The following is an 18,902-nucleotide window of genomic DNA, read 5'->3' as shown; positions in this document are numbered from 1 at the left end:
TAATAAAAAATAATAACTAATAAAAAACATTGTAATAGAGAGAGAGAGAGAGAGAGAGAGAGAGAGAGAGAGTGTGTGTGTGTGTGTGTGTGTGTGTGTGTGTGTGTGCGCGCGGATTCTTGGCCAATGTTATCTCTGTTAGGATACTAACTTCAAGCTCTAGCAAAAAAAGTAGGAAAAAAATCATAGGATATATATATATATATATATATATATATATATATATATATATATAGAGAGAGAGAGAGAGAGAGAGAGAGATGAACACCTATGCCTTTGACTCAAAATGATATTTGCATGAGGACAATAGCAAGAGTTAAAACCTACATTTAAAAAATAATGAGAAACTAGAGAGAGAGAGAGAGAGAGAGATGAGCACTTATGTCTTCCAAAAATTATGCTTGCAAGAAAATACTAGCAAGAGTTAGAACCAACATCAAGCAAACCTCTCTCTCTCTCTCTCTCTCTCTCTCTCTCTCTCTCTCTCTCTCTCTCTCTCTCTCTCTCTCTCTCTCTCTCTCTCTCTCTCTCTCTCTCTCTCTCTCTCTCTCTCTCTCTCTCATAGAGGAGTACATATACGTCATGTCTAAAATGATCTCTATCAGAACAAACCATTTAGAGTCAAAACCAACATCAAAATCTACCAAAAAATAGCACAAAAGAGAAAACATAGAGAGAGACTAGCACCTACCCAAAATCTATAGTTATATGAAGAAGAAATTGCAAAGGTAAATCAAGATATTAAAATCATGATTACTCTCTCCACAAAGCTACCATAGCAATTACATTTTTCCCAAAATGGAGAAGAGAGGGAAAGTGATCTACTACTCAATTTTTGGGTCAAACTCATTTTATAAGAGGGAAAAAGAAGAAAATTTAAAAATTTTCCAAGAAAGGGAGGGAAAGTATGAGGTCAACGAAACTCAAACTTTGTGCACTATTCATTCTCTCCTTTTTTAAATTCCCCCACTACCCCTTTTTTAAATCGAAAATCCAACTTTCATATTGGACAATCCAAAAGGCCCATCTCTTAAAAGGTACTATATTTTAGGGCCATTTTTTAAGTCTGAATATTTCATAATGGATAGTATATTAATTCTTAGGGATGCTCTACAAATTTATTAGAGCTCATTTTTCTCAGCCATTGGAAGGATCTTTGCTATCATATACAGTGGACAACAAGCATATGCTTTGATTGTCAATGCAATATATGCATACATGCCATCTGAGAATGCTCTTTCATCATATGTATACTTGATATTGCTGCTCATGTATGCTCTTCTTTGAGCCTTGAGCTTGGACTCTAAGCTCTTTTACATCCATATTTACATAGGTTGCATGGTTTAGTGATCTTTTATTTATAGGCTTGAATGCTTATGCTATTTGTGTGCTCTCGGATGTATTATTTGGTCTCTTTGGACTTCTAGATGTTATGGCATATATCCATTATGATTGCTTTGCTCTTGGATACTCTAGTTTGCTACCAATTGGATTAATTTCAAATCTTATTGTGCAAAGGTTGGATTTTAGAGATTGTGGGAGTCTCTCATATATACTCATTGGATTATGCACTTGTTGTATTTGTACTGACTGATGACATTGTGGAATGGTTTCCATTTGATTTTTGGTCACCAAATACTTCCTTCTGTCAGATGGGGTTGTGAGTCATGGAGAGATGTTTTGTTATGTATTGAGTTTCATTGTTCATGACTAGTGAGTTGGTTGCAACTTGGTAGATCTCTCTGTTTGGAGATCTCTTATGTATAGTTAGCTTATATACTTAGTTCCCCATTTGTTTGAGATACATCTATATATCTGACATTTTTGGATTTTCTAACAATATTTGGTACTACTCTTTATTGGTCCACTGGTGGTTGTATTGTAAGTCAAATTGTTATCATACTTTCTTAGCAATGAGAGAATTTTGTTTTTTATGCCTATAATTGAGTTCACATTTACTATAGTTTCATGGACATCACCATTGTACTTCATCTTTACTCTATTTTATTAAGAGCAAACACTTATTTTGGGTACTTTAGGGCTTCTATTTTGTGGATATAATACATTGCTTTGTGCTTCTTTCTTTCCATACACTTTTGGCTCAATTTTAGGGCTATTTTATTATAATTACATCAGTCCATATTCTCTTTATTCTATAGTCATTATGACATATATGACTAATGCCTCTGGTGATAGTGATATTTTTACATTGACAAATTGGATGGCAATAACTTTAACTACTAGAAGATACAAATTTGGCAAGTCTTGATCTTTAAAAAGCAGGGTAAGCCATTGAAATGCAAGGGTATAAAGCTAGAAGACCTTGATATTGACACTTGGGAGGAGCTTGATGAGTATGCAAGTCCATGATTATTTTATCTTGTTTAAGGAAGTATATTTTAATGTATTGAGGCTAGTAGTGGTGCATGGCAATTATGGAAAAAGATATGTGATATTTATGATAAGCAATGCCCCACTTCAAAGCTCGTGGACAAGCCTGTAATAAATGTAGCAATCCTAAGTCTTCACTTACATGTCGTTCTTATGGGCAATAGGGATACATAAGGCCACACTGACATAAGATGTGCCCAGGTATGCTTAATAAAGGCAAATAAAAAATGAAGGATAATGCTAAATCATTGAATGATCAGCACATCACTAAATCCTTTGTCATCAAGATCGAATAGATTAATGCACTGGATTATAATTCAGATGACTACATATTGATTGCTTCTTCGGTAATTTCACACAGTTGATTGATGGTCAATCCTCATTCTCTCAATTTTGGTTACTTGATTTGGGGACTTCCTTTCATGAGACCTAGCATCACAATTGGTTTTACACCTACGAATTAGGTTTTGTATAGTTAGGAGATTATTATGTATGTGAAATTATTGATATCGGTGATGTTCACTTTGTAGTTTCGTATAGGTACTTCCTTTTTTTGCACAATATATGTCATATCCCAACTTTGACAAAAAGCCTTATTTCTATTGGACATCTAGATGATATTGGTTAATCATGTCTCTTTTGTTGATTCTACTTAGAAGATTACTTGGGGCAACCTTAATTTTGCTAAAGGTGCCAAAATCGGTAGTCTTTATCTCTTGCTTATTTTTTAATCTAGTGATCATGTATTTTTCATTATTAATCTTCCTCATGTATCTCTATAGTATTGTCACCTTGGACACATGTCACTTAGAGGAATGAAAGTTTTGTCTTATTTGCAACATCTTTCACCCTTGGACTATTCTTATTTTTATGATCATTCTTATATGGCAAGCAGACTCATAATGCTCATAAGAAGTCTAGCTCTATGCACATGGGTGAGCCATTGACTCTTATTTATTCTAATGTTTGTGGTCCTATGTCGTGTTAGTCTTTGGGTGTTGCTAAGTATTTTGACATGTTTATTGATGATTTTTCACATAAACTATGGGTCTATCCCATAAAGTAGAAATCATATGTTTTTTAACTACTTTTCAACACTTTGATACTTTGGTTGAGGACCAGTCTTGACAATGGCTGAAATGCCTTAAATGGAATAACGGGGGTGAGTTTGTCTCATGTTCTTTTAAGCAATTTTGTGATGATTGATGCATCAAGCAACCTTTGACTACTCTATATACCCTATCCTAGAATGGTCTTGTCAAGTGCATGAATAGAAGAATTCAAGAGAGGATGTGTAGTATATATGCACAATTGTGCAAGCTTAGCCCATATGTTTTGGGCTGAGCTAGCTACTACAATTCATTTGATTAATACATCCCCATGCGCTCCTCTTGGTGATGGAGTTATAAAGGGGGAATAATCTAGTAAATCTATTTCATATTCACACTTGACATTCTTTGGATGTGAAGTAATTTGCCATATTCCCAAAGACAAGTGCAAGAAGTTGGATCTGAAGTCTATCAAATGCATCTTTCTTAGATATGGTGATACAAGTGAGATGGCTATCGTATTTGGGATCCGCATGCTAGGAAAGTTATCCACAACCATGATGTTGTATTTCATGAGGATAAGATGCATAAGTAACCTGAGCAAGTAATAGGATGATCTTTCAATAGGAATGTCTTTTATTACTATATAGGTAGCCCTCGTTAAACAACATGTTGTTGTTAATGCTCGAATGGCCCAAGGTCCACTTATTATATAAGACCATGGTGACATTGGACAGAGAGCATAGGATGTACATGCTTCATAGCCAGCTTTGCAATGCTTCACTAGAGCCTCACGTCCTCTTGATCATTACTCTATGGATTACGTCATGGTTGGTGACAGATTCTTATGAGCCCCTTACCTTTGAGGAGGTTATATGTAGAGGGTACAACTCTTCTTGGGAGAAGACCATGTAGCCTAAGTTTGACCAATTGCAAATAAACCATACTTGGGATTTGATTTCCTTGCCTAGTGGAAAACATTTATTACTATGCAAGTGGATATATAAGCTAAAAAGCGCCCCTTGTTGCCCTAAGCCAGCATATAAAGCCCATTTGGTTGCAAAGGGTTTAAACCAAGAAAAGAAAGTTGTTTTTGATAATATCTTCTCTCTGTTAGTCAAAATGGCTACTCTTTGCTTGGTTCTGGCCTTGACTGCCACTGCATAGTTAGATCTAAACTTATATTAGATGGACATTAAGATGGCTCTACATGGTGACTTGCATGAGGACATTTATGTGTAGTAGCCTAAGGGCTTTGTGAAAAAGGGCAGGGAGTAGCTAGTGTGCAAATTGAGGAAGAGTCTCTATGAACTTAAGCACACACCTAGGGAATGATATCATAAGTTTTTGCATTTATGCATTCACAATCCTACTCCTACACAATGCTATAGATCCATGTCTCTATACAAAGAAGGCTTGTGATGGTAGTCTTATTATTTTGATACTCTACATTGATAATATACTAATTGCTAGGAGTTTTCATGATGAGCTAGATGCTTTGAAGACTCTACTCAAAAGGAACTTTGAGATGAAGGATCGGGCATGCTTCTCATATACTAGTATGCGTATTACACACAACTACTCTAAGGGACTTCTCTACTTATCAAAAAATGAGTGTATTCACAAGTTACTTGAACAACTCCATATGTAGGGTGATAAACCCATTGACACCCTTTCAACTTCTCATGTGAAGATCAATCAGATTCCCTATGTATCCACAATAGATAGCTTGATGTATGCCATGATAGCCATTAGACCTAACTTAACATTTGTAGTGGGAATTGTGGCTCGTTACATGGCACCACCTGGCCATCGACATTGGGATGCATAACTAATTATGTAGTTAAAATGATTCTAATTGTGCTAGATATGCATACAGTAGGAAGCCCATCTCTATCTACGTCTTCACCTTTGCTAGAGGTGATGTTTCTTGGATGTCTAGGGTATAAAAATGCACCACCTTACCTACCATCGAGACTAAGTATATTGCAGCTTATTGAGGCTTGCAGGAGGCCCTATTGTTTGGCCATTTTGTTGTAGACCTCGGTATTACTTCTATGACAGCTACCTTGCATTCAAATTCTACAAGTGCCAACTAGTTGGCATGCAATCTGGTCATTCACACAAGGACCAGGCATATTGAGGTGCATTATTATCACTTCATCAAAACAGGGATTGAGAACATGCACATAGAGTTTATCAGGATCTCTACAAGACAAGAATCCTATTAATATTCTCACTAAAAGTTTCCCAATGGAATGATATGCCTTCCTTAGGAAGATGATGGGCATAGGATGAGACAATGTCTCTCCTCATCCAATTGTACTCATATGTACATATTGTATTTTTCATCTTACTCATTCACCTTCAAGTGGGAGATTGTTGGGGGATAAAGATGGCCTATATTCACCTTGTACTCCTAGCATGCACACTTGTACATTGCAGGTACTAGCCGCCCATCATTTTCCTATCTTTACTATGATAGAATAATAAAAGGAAGGCATGTCACACATTGTGACTACTTGAGTTTTCACACACCAATCTTGCTCTCTTAAGTTCAAACCTCCATAGCCATTTATCTTGCTTTCACTTGTGCTCTTCTCTCTCTCACTCTTGCTCACCCTTTCAAGATAATGGTTCAAGTCTTTTCAAAAAAGCTTTTCCAAGTGAGGTAGAGGTGAAAAGATTTAGCCAATAAAAAGTAAGTTGCACAAAGGTTATGTCTACCAATAGATATCAAATTTTCTTCCTATTGGTTCATTTTGACGATAATCCTTCTTGTTGTAAAGGTAAGGTCTTTTTGTCCCTAATCCCCTAGTTAAAAATAGGTTGCATTCATATTACTTTATCCATTTGAGGACATTTTGCAAGTCATTAAGTATACCCACCCCTAGCTAGGCTAGAGGAGGTGATGTTTAGTAGTCTCACCAAGAACATCACTATCCAAACCCCATAAAATACATTGGATTAGCTAGTTGAGTAGTCTCCAAGTCTACCTCTTAGCCAAATCTCAAGGCCTCAACCTAAAGGATAGACCTAAGAGTTCCTAAATGTCTAAAGTCTCCTAGTCAAAAGTCTAGCACCCACCTAAGAAGGGTTACTTTGTAGCCAAGGAAAGGTGAAAGTCATCTAACACCACACGTAGTTCAAAGAGAGTGGAGTTGTCTTTTAAACTTCGACAACCATTAGAACCAATACTCAACTACACTTCAATTGCATAAAGTAGTGTTATGCCAAGTTCTATCCAATCAAAGGGGGATCATGTTCTAACATCTATATCTAATGTAAGAAAGGTACCCAAATTATTGGTATCACCTAACCATAGATGAACAATTGTTGCGATCGAGATCTTCCACTTTCCTTGATCATTTTTTTTAGTTATCTAATAAGCAAAGCATGCTACCATAATGTGAGAACATATCAAAAGTAACTTTCTTTTATTATCACATTACACAAGCTTTATGACACATGACTTAGACACAAGAAAAAGTAAATAAACATTAGAAAAATATTTTTCTAAATTACAATTCAATTTCTTTATTATGATCCCCAAGAAACCCAACTTTCATGAAGCCATCTCAGTCTGTGCAAAAGGACTCCTAACCCCTCAACATCATTCCACCTCTTGACTAGTATTCAAGGCCATCCATCCCTATTCAAGATGTCAATATTACAAAGCTCTACATTCCTATCATAAGCCATCAAGGGATTTACTAGCTTCCTCCTACTAAGGTGATATACCAACAACATGCTTGGCCTTTTTTACCACTTAGCTCTCAACCCAAGCAATGCCTTTCTTTGTTTATCTCAATCACTCCAACATTCCTGTTGGACCTTGGGACAATTCCAATTGATGATAGTATCTAGTCCTACAAATTTAACAACCATATAAGACATATGCAATGTTATACATTCTCTTAAATCTTCTTATTAAATCACAAGCGAAACCATAAAGCAATTCAAGAAATACAATATTTTCCAATCAATAAATAAGTTGAACTAAATGAACCCTTTTAATTTGAACTTAAACAATAGATATGAAATAAAAAACTCAAACATGATTATAATGACTAGGTATGGTCCAATCTACAATCTCAATGACACCTTCAGAGTTGATCATTGGAGCATCCTCCTCAAGTAGAAGTGCCTTCCCTTAACAACCTCCTTTTCTTTGCAAGGTCTCCTAGGGGCCATCATTTTAGAGTAAATTTGAGAGAGCTCTCATGATGCTATGGAAAAAAGAGAAAAAGCTTGATGGATTTTGGTAGAGCTTCCATGCGATGGTGGAAAAGAGGGGAAAAGTGCAATGCATCTTGACAAAGCTTCCACATAATCATAGAGAAAATGGAAAAAACTCAATGGATTTATGCATAGGTAAAGAGAATAGGAGAGAGAGAGAGAGAGAGAGAGAAGAGACTCCCTCTAACTTTGCTCACACCCATTGAGTGGTGTCTCCTCCACAAAAGTTGTGCTAGATGTTAAGGGTAGTTGTGTGCTAAGGGATTCAAGGGTATCTCTTAATTTCACCTTAAGTGCTTGAAATTTTTTAAAACAATAAAATTCAATCTCAATGTTTTGCCATTAATAATTCCTACCAATATCTTTTAAAGCATCAATAGAAATAACATCTCTAAAATCCCTAGACATAATTACTCTAGAACCTTGCTCATATGTAACCAATATTGTTACTTATGTGCCACCAAATTGTAGTCACTTATTCCATTCTCATGAGGTAAGGCAAAGCATGTATGACATACAAGAGGCTATTTTTTTCAACAAAGGATTGCTTATGGCCACATTTCAAAGCTCATAACAAATAGACCAAATGATGCATGATCATGTCTTTTGGTGCAATCTTGATAAGATAAATGGCATTGTTAAATGTTTTGTTGATCCTCTTCAATGAATTGATTTAAAGAAGTACATACTTGATAATATTTATTAGTAAGCATGGGAAGCCATTCAACAAGCTAGAAGTCACTTCTCTAATTTTCCACAACTTTATACATTTTGATGGTGTAAATTTTCCTTGGGACCCAAATTTCAAATACCCTCTAACACACAAAATAATAAATTCATCAACAATTGCCAACATGTTGTTAGCCATGAATGAGTGGGGGTAGAAGATGTGCATCATGTTAGCTCATGCATGGTGGAAGAAGGTTTGGATCACCCCTCACAATTCGTTCGATGAAAATTTCTTGCTCTACGTACATCTTAGCTTTGGGAGTATGTTATGTTCAAATTTCTTGAAGAGAATCTATGAAAATAAGAGCTTCTTCTACTCAAGAGTATAAGATATCATCGCATGGCTACAAATATCTCAAAATCATCATTGGCTATTTTTTAGAACCTTTGATGGAATGAACTAAAGTTACCATGAGATCCTTGAATGTAGATAGTGCAAGCAAGATGTTCATGTAATTATGAAAGATAGTAATGGGTTAAGATTTATTGTGCTTAGTCGGTTTCTCCCACTTGACTTGTTTATTAGTCATACAAATTGAATAGCCCAAGGACACCGTGATGTTTACTACCACAAATTTTAATGGCATTCAATTAGATGAATTATCTAGAGACATTTGAAGTACCAAAGCAAGCAAGAAAAAGGAAAAAGATGCAAGTATCTTAATTGGGCCTTTGCTTATGGTCAAATTTGTTGAACTTGGAAGCATGTGCTCTACATCTATCTTTTGCATATCAAGGGTAGATTTCCTAGAGTATGATAGCGGATTGAATCCACAGATAAGTTCCATGTACTCTTGCCAAATGGAAATTTAGAGAGGATAACATCTAACCCATTATGGTACTCATCTAGTAATCAAGGACTGTATCATAAGGTGTTTGATGAATCATCTTAAGCTAACAACAATAAGTACTCATAATTGATGTTTTATAGGGTTATTTTATTGTATATGTTAACCATTTTGCCCAATCTTAGGTATTAAGATGCATGCAAAAAGTGGTATAAGAAATGGGACACAGTGGCAAACATGGTTACTATGAAACATCCTGAATGTGTAAACTACCTTCACCAATCTTAGAAGTAAATTGACCGGAATGTGAAGCATGGATGCTACACAAATTAGGAGGGATTGGCACGGCAGACACATTTTATAACTATGGACGTTGCACAATATATTGCGATGACCATACTTCAGGTTTAAAGTAATTTGATTGGATTTGAGCTGTGGTTACTGTTGGAGAAGGTGGCTTGAGCTCCATGCATTCTGGGCGGGAACCATCTCTCTGTCAAGTTTTCATGAGCCCAAGCCAGCATGTTTGGGAAGAGAGCAAGAGAGAAACAAGTCCAGGGTGCTGACACACAAATTCCAGGTTTCAAAGGGCCAAATGACATAGCGTCTTATGCTACCCATGCACAGACGAAGAAGTTTGATCTGTAGGTGGTGGCCGACCTGCACAAAATCGATCAGGCGAAGCATAAGGCATCGGATGCTTCGAATCGTCGTGTCCATAAAGCTAACATCTCCACACAGGTTGAGTCATTATGTGCAAGATAGTATGACTTTGCTATCTCCAATGTACTTTGCTATTTCATGGGGATAAGGTATTTACCTAGCTTTGATTGCATCACAGCAAGAACGCTACCAGGTACTGTCATGCTCAGTCGATCTTAAAGGGAATCAAGCGTATTGTTTACCTTGATCTACACAACATTTTCTCCTGAGGACGTGTGCTTCCCATCGAGCCTGCAATGTGGATTTCGTTTGCTAATCTGTATGCAATGCTGGAAGGAGAAGTTAGAACCATTGCATCTGCACTAGGAAAGGTGTTGCATTTCCCACCTCTTTCCCAACACCTAAGAGGACAAAGGAAAGCCTGTATATTGTGGGACAAGTGCAATGAACCCGCTGGGTTTTTGGAGATCCAGGATGGGAAAGGTATTGGGATCGTCTGTGAAGTTAAGTTTGCACAGTTTCCGGATACATGCTACTTCTGCCATGCATCCAGGCATTTTGCCCGGAATTGCCCAAAGCAAGGGCAGAAGGCCAAAAGTGCTAATGACAATGAGGAGGAGGAAGAAAATAAGAAAACTGCATGTCATGGTGACGAAGGTAAAGAGCTACCAGAACCTGGTCCATCCAGAAGAGAGGCAGGGCCATCTAGGGTGGAAGAAAGGACGCTCCCAAAGACCTCTGGCAGAGACATGCAAGAGTGGTAAACTGAAAAGGCTAAGGACAAAAACGAGAACTATAATGCCTATGGCAATGAAGAGAATCAGATCTCCCCTCGAAAAACATCAGATATAAGTCGAGGGCAAGAGAACTTGGGTATAAGAATCAGAAGCCAAAGCAAAAGCACTAGCTAGAAGGCTACAAGGATTTACTAACATTTATGGCCTATTGGGCAAGCTGGACTCTAATCACTTGTCTGCAGATGGATAGAGGAACAAGTCCAATATCAGCTGGAATGTCAGGGGTTTGTGCTCCACAAGTAGACAAGGAGTTTGTAAGAGAATCCTTTTAATTAGGAAGCTAGGAGTCTTCACAGTCCAAGAATTAAAAACGGACCCTAAGTAATCAGTAGATTCTGAATGTCAAGGTTGTAAATGCATTTGTAATGCATAAAGCAAGGGTGGAGGGGGCACTCCATTGTTTGTTTAAGTTCCTCTCAAACCTGAGGGCATGATAGCTGATGAGGATGGTTATTCAAACGCCCTCCACCTTTCAAGCTTAATACTTTCTTTTTACATAACACCAATTTTGTCGCATCCATGAAAGCTTGCATGGGGGAACAACCATGCTAAGGGTGGTGGCAGACCAATGGAGGAGTGGAGGCGTTGAATCCAAGCTATAACGACTGGGTGCAAAGACCATGGAAGATCTTGTGTGGCCTGAGATCGGTCAGAAATCAATGATCCTTCACTTCAGGATCCATGTTACTGATTGCAGTCTGTATTATCCTGATGATCCCTCATCTTCACTGTTTACTGCAAAATGTAGAAGGTTACATTAATTTACAACAAAGTAATCGAATGATAGCTTGTAAAGTACAGCTGAGAGCCCAGGACACAGTTTTGGGAGAGTCTTGCCACCAATATTTTCTTAAATCTCTTAGTCTAATACAAATACAGGAGAGACACTATAGTTGCCACAGAGAATGTGGAGGGGAAGCTGATTAGAGATGAGAAAAAGATCATCAAAGTGTTTTCGGCCCATCTCCCATCCATTGTTCACACAATGCCTCTGTGGGTAGGAGACTGTGAAAGGAGATTGCAAAAGTTTTTGGGTCCAATGAAACCACGCATATTAATGCCAAAACGGCATTGCTATTAGATAGGTCATTCGCTGAGGAGGAACTCAAGTTCGCTCTGGGGAGAAGATGAAAAAGGGGGAAATCACCAAGCCGCCCCGACGGCATCCCACCTAAAGCCTTGGCAGCTATATGGAAAGCTTGTGGAAAGTCTATGCTCCACAAGGTACGTGGTAGGCTAATTACATCAGGGACAAGGGGGAGATCTTGAAGGATCAGAATGCGGGTCTTATCATAGCTATCCCCAAGAGGGAACAGTGCAGTAAACCAAGTCATTACTACCCGCTTACCATGCTAAATGTGCTTCACAAGCTGCTGTCGAAGACCATGGAATTGAGAATTGAATTTGTACATCCTCAGCTTCTCCATGACAAACAGTAGGAATTTATACAATCCAGAAGATCCATGACGCAATACTCAACTTGCTCTTTGGGATTGATCAAGCTCAGCATAGAAGACCAGGATCCTCCCTTACAAACATGGATTTAGATAAGGTGTCTAAACCGAGTGAGCTGGCAATTCATTAAGGAGGTTCTCCAATGGTCTGGATTTGGTAACGTGTTTTGCAAAATGGTCAATGCACTATTTGCTAATGCTTCTGTTGCAGTTGGATTAATGGGTACTTCTCTGAGGTGTTCGAGCTAAAGAGGTCCATCCGGTAGGGATGCTCTTTATCTCCGCTGCTTTTATCCCTAGTAACACAACCACTTTTGGATCACATTGGCATAAGATGCAAATTCAATGGTATCCGTGGCCTCCCTCTACCCAATAGGCATCAATTAGCTGCACAAATGTTCTTAGATGGCAATCCTAACATTGTCAAGCTGCAGTTGGTTCATTATAGTAGTTGATGGCAGTCCAGAGCGAGTACTGGCTCTCTCAAGGTCTGCAATAAGCAAGGACAAAACTAAAGCTCTCATCTTAGATTGAGAAAATGATATTGGAGCTGTTGTAGCAATATGGGTTTCAGATTATACACAGAGATCAGTATTTGAGGTACCTTGGTTCCCCAATTGGCTGGGGGGCTACATTGGCCCAGAGATTCACATAATTCTTGAGCAAAGTGGTGGAGAGGATAGGCAAAAGCAATCTTGCACTTGGTCTAGCTGGAAGACTGATAGTGATTAAGAATGTGCTCACTCCAATGATCACTTGAATCCATCAATTATGCCTTTCTCTAAAACCTCCTGGTTGAAGATTGAAGCTATCTTCAAAAGGTACTAGTGCTCATTTAAAGGCTCAAGAAGCTAGGCTTCTATGTCTTGGGATCTATTGACAAAGTTGAGAGATAAAAGAGGGGTGAGCTTAGAGTCACTGAGGGAGAAGTCAAAGGCTTTGTTGTTCCAATTACTGAAGAGGTTGCAATCTAACCAACCATGGGTGGTCCTTATGAGACATTGGATACTAGAAACAAAGGTAGCTAGTAGCTTCTTGAAAGATTGGAGTGTATGGGATGCAATACTATGGTAGCGAGTAAGGATCAAGGTAGCTAGTAGCTTCTTGAAGGATTGGAGTGTCTCGGATGCAATACTATGCAAGCAAGTAAGGATCAAGCTGAAGCAGTCAAAGGTGGGTGTATGGAAGAAAATGATGGATAAACTACAATGGAGTGCAAACAATTTGGAAAAAAGGATGGCTCCCTCCAACAATATGTTTGGTGGCGAAAGTGTGGACTTTGAGTAAGATTTCATACCTACCATAGTTAGGTTTGGCTTATCTAAGTCTAGTACTAATAAAGGAATAATCAAGTCGAGATGTGTGGGACCTTGGCAAGTTAGAGCTTCTACATGTGCTTTATGAGATAGATTCCAACTAAATCTAGAAGAGGAAGCAAATCGGTTGCAATAAGTTTTGTCAAAAAAAGGAGAAGGCCATATGACTAAACCACCAAAAAAATAGAGGATATTTTTAGATATGATGGGACATGGATCAACAAGACAAGTGAGAGATAGAGGTGAGAGGAGTTGAGGGATGTGCCCTTCACTTGGAGGAAGCATCTAAAAGCTATGTGGAGGGCTACCCCATCCTTCAAGCTAAACCTGATAACATGGAGGATTATGACAAAGAAGCTACCAATGAAGGACAAAATGAAGCATTGGGGAGTTCCCTCATTATGCCCTCTATGTAGGAGATAGGATGCAATGATTACACACTTGTTTTGGGACTATTGGGAGGCTAGGATATGTTTAAGGAAACTTCAAAGCTACATGGAGAGGATTGGTATGCATCATATGATAAGCTAGAGATAGGCATTGTTTGATGATAAAGGTGATATGAATTATGAATCCTTGAAACTTTGTGCTATTGTTAGGGCAATTTTATGTAGTGTAATATGGTTAACTATGAATGCTATCCTATTCTATGAAGATGGAAACATCTATGGCCTTTTTTATTCAATCTTTCATTGTGTATTGGATAAATCTCCAAGTTTGATTCACCTTTTGCAAAAGAATTCTCTCTCTTTTAGAGTTGTGAAGAGAATGCTTACTAAGCTAATGTCATGACTCCACTAAGGTTATAGATCTTGCTACTTCATACAAATATAACCACATTTTTTAAAAAGGTTGCTTTAGATTTATTGGATAATTATGTGAGGCAAGGTAGGTATGCAACTCTAAGAAAGCTTAGCCTACTCACTCTTTCTTCATTTTCAATTTGTAAATGTGGATCACACCAAGGAAACCTTCCGCTCCATGTCTACTATTCCTTATGCTAATAAATAAAGATAACTCTATAACCACATTTTTTAAAAAGGTTGCTTTAGATTTATTGGATAATTATGTGAGGCAAGGTAGGTATGCAACTCTAAGAAAGCTTAGCCTACTCACTCTTTCTCCATTTTCAATTTGTAAATGTGGATCACACCAAGGAAACCTTCCACTCCATCTCTACTATTCCTTATGCTAATAAATAAAGACAACTCTAATTTTTAGTCATATTTATATTAAAGATGTGTAGGTTGATGTCCATTTTGATCCCAATACAACATTGTTAGGCCATTGCAAAGGTAAATAGACAAACTTAGGAAACATATCCATCTTTTGGATTAAATATTCTACATTTTGCACAAAAAGTAGCCAAGAGGAGGTTATGTCTTCAAGTTAGAAATCGAGCATCTTCATAGTTTTAGAGCAAAAGAAAATTTTGAATATACTAATCATGTGGTTGAGGGTTTTGTAGAACACCGTAACATTATGTTAGTTGTAGCCATGCTTGCAAAATCGTGAAAGGAAACATATATTTAGCACCATTAATCTAAGACAAACTTACTTTATAAGATAATACAACACTAACAAGCTTGTGGATTCGTGGTGCTAGACCCACTATCCAAGTTCAATCAATGTGGACTGCAAATGTGATAGTTCAAATGATTCAATCTCTCAAAAAATCGTCTCTATATGGCATTCCCTTTAGCTTAAGTTATTAATAAAAATTTACATGTTTCTATCCCTTAGATATCATTCTCTCCTACCAAATGGCAACATTAAGTCAATCAAATGAAACACTTTTTTCTTAAGCCATGTATGAGCACAATGTGGGGTCTACTCAATATTGGACTATACACAACTATACACTAGAAAATAACATAATGTGGGTGGGCTTGCTTTTTGTCACAATGGGTGCAAGAGCTCTTGCACAAAATAGAAAGTCATACTATCTAATCCTCTACATGAGATGCAAGGTTGCACATGGTTCCAAGTGATTTATGCTCCACATGGAGACAATGTATTACTCCTTTAGCATCATGATCTCACTATGTTACAGCCAATAAAGTCATGCCGGCAAAAGCAAAACAGCTTTAAAGGAGCAACTTGTTTAGTCGCTCAACATTTACACTTTTTTCATAGTACATATAAGCCTAATGTGAGTTAAGCAATTGAACCATAGAAATTTTTTTTAATTTTGAATTTTGTAAAACCTTAAAACAAGGTGTCCTTAAGTGTCACTCTATTGGCCCCTCATTGTCACTCTTATGTAAGCCCTTGTCATTTATAACTAGAGCTATTTTATAAAAAATCAAAAGTTCCCAAAGTTTTTTAAAAAGCTCCATAAGATATATATAGTTGACCTATTCAAAAACCTTTGTGTAACTCTTAGAAAAATATATATAACAGGGAGAATTGTTAAATTGGCACTATCTCAATTGGGCCCTTTACCCAGAACATTCAAAGTTGTGTCAATTGCTCTCTCTCTCTCTCTCTCTCTCTCTCTCTCTCTCTCTCTCTCTCCCATGTCTTTACCTTCCTTGTTAGTTCCATAACAGAAACTATCCCAACGCCCCTTGCTCACCTACCCCTTCTTCCCATGGCCTCTCAAGGTATTTGCTGAGATCACATGTTTGTTTTTTTAGAGGCTTTAGAATTCAATCTTTAGTGTTGTATGTATTTTCCTCACATAGGCTTTAGAATTCGCTCCCCCCTCCCCCCCCTTTCTACAATGTTTTGGTAGCTTTCCCAATAGATCTTTAAAGCCATTGATAGCATGTGAATGGGCAACAAATGGCATTTACACTAGGTGATTCATCAATAAAGAAATGTAAGCCCTACATGGTGCATAAATTGGCCAAATGGTTTTCATGCTAACCTAACTAGTTATGGGCACACTTATGAGTGTTGAGCTACTTCTTGAGTATTCAACTCCTACTAACTTGCAATGTGTGAAGTTGTTGCATTGGTGTAGTGGAGAATGTTTCGCACTCTAAGCTATTTCACACATCAACAATATTGGTGTCTATAATAACTCCACAAGCTATATTTCAAATGGCAAGGGTATTGTCATCTATTAAAACTCCATATATAGGTATGATATTTTATTAGTGTGTCCACTTAGCCATATCCCTAAATCCTTAGTTCCTTTTTTTTTTGGCCTTGTGGGGGGGGGGGGGGGGGGGGGGGGGGGATGGGATGGGATGCGGGTGTGTACATTTTTTTAAATACATGCCCTGTGGCAAACCCCTAAACCTCTCATGTTTCCCTCTTGACTTTGGACCTCAGCACTTAAAATCTTATCTACCAAACCCTTAAACCTCTCCTGTTTCCCTCTTGACTCTGGACCTTAGCACTTAAATTTTCATATGTACAAACCTAAGGCTTGTATTAACAATTTGCTTGAGTTTGGTCATGTTAGTACACAATATATTAATATATTTATTTTTGGTGGAGGGAAACTTGAAAGTTGCCTCAAGAAATAATCCAAGATTTCAACTCACACGCCTATGTATGCACCCACACATTCAAACCATTCTATTAATCTTCAGATAACTAAGAAGGTATAGTACTAATCTCCTCCAAATGTACATTGAAAAATTCAGATCAAAATAGGCAAGGATGTAAGCAAGCTACAAATTGGCACCAGTAAGAAAGATACATGAGTAAATCGGGTTGATGAAGAAATAAGAGCAATAGTGTACAGAAGGTAACAACAAAGCCTGCAAGAGCATCCCCAAGCATTCCCATCTCTTCTCGAGGCCAAGAGCATTCAACTATTTTACCGTCACTCTGACTCTGCATCCATTCCAAAACAAGTGCTTTCCCTGCTCCCCGCAGATGCGCTTTCCGTCTCGTATTCCTTTGCTGTGGAGCTTCTGGCGAGACCCTCCATTGGCAAACTTGGATCCTCTGCATGCTTGCGCCATGAACTCCCATGCAATTTTGTGTGCCCTTGTCCCTAAAGGTCTTGGCCTCACCATTGTTTTTAATCCATTGGGTTAAATTGCAGATTCCTCTCTTGGCCAGCCACATACACTTCCTTCCTGTCTATTACTTTGGCAATAGGAGGTTCTCATGCCCACATCCAGAACATGCTCATCTTTGCTCAATATTCTTCCCCTGTTGTTCCGGTTTACCTCTTTCAACACTCTTTCTCTTCAATTTTGCCTTGACGATTCACTGCATCAACAGCTCGTGTCATGATTGTGTTGGCGGTAGTGTAATTACCCATACAAGACACCGTTTGCAACTTCTCCCTTGAATCACGTCAACTAACATCTCAGCCTATGGCACCTCTTGCTCCTAGCATCTTTTAAGCAATTTTGCTCCGAGTGAATCACTTTCCTCTTCTCCTTCTTCTTTGCACTTGTTTAGCGCTTTCATGGTTATCGGAGTGAAATACCTACTACTGTCCCCTCTCCCCCATGGCAGCCTTCCCACAAGTGAATCCCGATCTTTCTTGTGCCTCTTATTCCAGCAGATCATAGGTAAATAGGAGTGAACCACCAGATAGATGTTATGCGTTAGCACCTTCAATTCTACATGCAAGAGCCGGGTGTGGACCAATACCTAAATTTCTTATGCAACTTTCCTATGACTCCTTTTGTTCTTAACTTCCGTCATATCCTTTCCTACTGTAAATCCGATGCATCTAAAGATTCGACCCCTTTTGGTTATTATGCTAGCAATGTGGTCTTCTGTTACACAAACGAGTGAGGATTTGGTACAATTTATCCAGAAACCAGCTGCTTGGCTCTATGACACCAATAATTCCAAAGATTTTGCAATATTGGCCCCAATTGCATTTACCATCATTACTAGGTCATCAGCGAAACCTTGCCCTACTAGTTGTTTCCCTCTATATTTGATGCCTTCTAATTCCGTGTTTTTCTCCATGGACACTCACGCAAAATAGGGGGATGAGTGGCTAGAGTGAATAGGAGCGGGCTAACAAATAGCCTTACCTAACTTCTTTCTTGACCTATATGGGGTGAAGTAGGGCTCCGTTGAGAACCATATGTGCCTCAACTTTCTCTGCCGAGAAGACGGGGAATTTGACAATTTCTCCCTCAACTCCCCTTTTTTCCATGACCTATTGGATGAACTCCCGTTTTACTCTTATCAAACGACTTCTCAACATCAAGTTGTAGAAGAACTATGGGCAAAAGCCTTTGAGAATTTATATCAATGAGAGCATTTCAGTACATTATCCAGCAAACTCTATCCTTCGATAAATATATGTTCATCCCTATTCACATGCTTTTGAATAATAGGAGTCCTGTTTAAGGAATGCCTTGGTTATGATCTTAGAGACAGTGTTCATTCAGGATATGACTGATCTTGGAACATTGCTCTTGCTTAGGGATGAGGGTTATGATGCTCTTCTTCAAAGAGGCCAACAAGGAGCCTTGCTCCCATAAAGATTAATCAATCATCCATGCAATTTGCTCCCTGATCGCACCTGAAAACTATTTTATCC

Source organism: Lygodium microphyllum, chromosome 3 (assembly GCF_053477565.2).
Source record: "Lygodium microphyllum isolate KBCC chromosome 3, Lygodium_microphyllum_v1.1.10, whole genome shotgun sequence".
Classification (NCBI taxonomy): Eukaryota; Viridiplantae; Streptophyta; class Polypodiopsida; order Schizaeales; family Lygodiaceae; genus Lygodium; species Lygodium microphyllum.
The sequence above is the reverse complement of the archived record's forward strand: the minus strand, read 5'-3'. Positions refer to the sequence as shown.